Genomic DNA, 2500 nt, shown 5'->3' with positions numbered 1-2500 from the left:
ATTAAGTTTCAGTGGTGATGGATTAGTTAGTGGGCAATGATTACCTGTACGATGCATTAGTTAGCAAGTCATTAACATATTTGTACAACCAATTGATTGCACACACACAAATTTATCTCCAAAGTGACATGTAAACGATTTAGTGGATTTTTGACATGACATGGACTACCACGTGGCAGCCACATCAGCAAGGTAACACGTGGCACTTGAAAAAATCAATTTAGTATTCTTCTGCCTTTTATTTTTCTACCTTATTCCAGTTAATTAAATTACTTTAATATTTTTAATTCACCAATTTATTTTTATTTTTATTTATATTTCTGTCTAGGCGCAAGACTGGGCGGCCAGCAAGGAGTCGAGACAGGGAGTTAATTTTAAAATTGATTTTTAAAAAATGATTTATTTATTTATTTCCACCTATGCGGAAGACTGGGCGGCCAACGAGGAGTCGAGACAGCCAGGAGTCGGGACTTGGGCAAGGGAGCGGGACAAGAGGTCGGGACTCGCGGCGGGACAAGGAAGAGGAGGAGGAAGTCCGGGACTCGCGACGGGACTGGGACTCGCGCCGGGACTAGGGAGTCGCGGCGGGACAAGGAAGAGGAGGAGGAAGTCCGGGACTCGCGACGGGACTGGGACTCGCGCCGGGACTAGGGAGTCGCGGCGGGACAAGGAAGAGGAGGAGGAAGTCCGGGACTCGCGACGGGACTGGGACTCGCGCCGGGACTAGGGAGTCGCGGCGGGACAAGGAAGAGGAGGAGGAAGTCCGGGACTCGCGACGGGACTGGGACTCGCGCCGGGACTAGGGAGTCGCGGCGGGACAAGGAAGAGGAGGAGGAAGTCCGGGACTCGCGACGGGACTGGGACTCGCGCCGGGACTAGGGAGTCGCGGCGGGACAAGGAAGAGGAGGAGGAAGTCCGGGACTCGCGCACGGGACTAGGGAGTCGCGGCGGGACAAGGAAGAGGAGGAGGAAGTCCGGGACTCGCCACGGGACTAGGGAGTCGCGGCGGGACAAGGAAGAGAAGGAGGAAGTCCGGGACTCGCGACGGGACTGGGACTCGCGGCAGGACAAGGAAGAGAAGGAGGAGGTCCGGGACTCGCGCCGGGACTAGGAAGAGGGGAGGAGGTCCGGGACTCGCGACGGGACTAGGAAGTGGGGGAGGAGGTCCGGGACTCGCGCCGGGACTAGGGAAGAGGAGGAGGAGGAGGAAGGCCGGGACTGGGACTCGCGGCGGGAGTAGGTAGTGGGGAGGAGGTCCGGGACTCGCAGCGGGACAAGGAGGAAGTCGGGGAGGAGGGCCGGGACCAGGAGTCGCGGCGGGGATAGCAGGCAGGACAGGGAGGGTGGGTGGTCTTCCACAAAAAAAAGTGTGTCTCGGAACTTCCTTAGTGCAGTAGGACGGGGGCCTGCCGAATCCCACAGAGAGTACTATGTGGGGAAGGGTTCCTCTGAAGCGTCTCGGGAAAAGTCGTGAGGGGGTGACGGTTGCTCGGTGCCTACGGGTCCCGACTGCTCGCTGCCTTCTTTGAGCCCAGTACCGACGTTCGCAGGGGGATACCTGGATACTACTGGGGTTACCTGGATACTTCTGGCGTGTTACCTTGGATCAGTGAGGAGTGGGGGTTAGTTTCCCGGCGACGCGACCCTCTGAGGAGGTCCCGCGGAGGGTCGCCGAGTATTATATGGTGAGCTGGCTGTCAAGGATTGTGAGTCCCGCTGCCAAAATTTTTTTTGGTGCGCGGGCGACTGGAAAAAGAGGGTTGGTCTTGTGCCGATACGCGTAACGTCGCAGCGAGTCCCAAGAGCTAGTAACCATTTTTGGCGGGGGGCGATGGCCTCGGTATTGTCAAGCCATTCTCTCATTCATTTGGGAGGGTGGGGAGAAGTGTTTGCCGAGGCCGTTCAAGCTCCGCCTGGTCGACCACCACTGTGACCGCCACCGCGCTCGATCTCTATTGCAAGCTCAGGTGAAATTCCTGATAAACTTGGAGGGGTGTGGGACGCGTTCGCAGTGTGGGCCGAGGAGTCATAACATCCCAGGTCGGAATGTGAAAATGGAACTTCGAAACCGGTGAGAGTTCTCTCGTCGGCTAGGGGTTTCACAAAAGTAACATTTCTATAAATTTCTATCCGACCCCTCCATTAATTTGGAGGGGCGATGGGCCCCCGGATTGGACATACTTCTTGCTGATTTGTCTTTTGAGGAAAATCCTTCGCGGTGATGGTTACTTTTTCATTTTTAATGTGTGTATCGGCCTCGTCGGTTTCTCTCTTTCCTGGTCACATTCCCGAAAAAGGCCGCAGCACCTATGATTCTCTTCCGGGGGGGTCTAACTCTCCCTCTCTCTCTATCCTTCTCTTTGTCTGGCTCTCTCTGGCTTCACTTTTTGTGGTGTGTGCCTCTGGGGGTCTGGTTGGAATTTGGCGTTGGCTTTTTGCCCTCTCTTTTTGCCTTTTATCCATCGCAAAGAAGGGTGTGTGTGTTCTCACCTGGGGTTGG

This window comes from Physcomitrium patens, chromosome 26, assembly GCF_059467195.1.
Source record: "Physcomitrium patens ecotype Gransden chromosome 26, ASM5946719v1, whole genome shotgun sequence".
Lineage (NCBI taxonomy): Eukaryota > Viridiplantae > Streptophyta > Bryopsida > Funariales > Funariaceae > Physcomitrium > Physcomitrium patens.
This window is presented reverse-complemented; position numbering follows the sequence as displayed.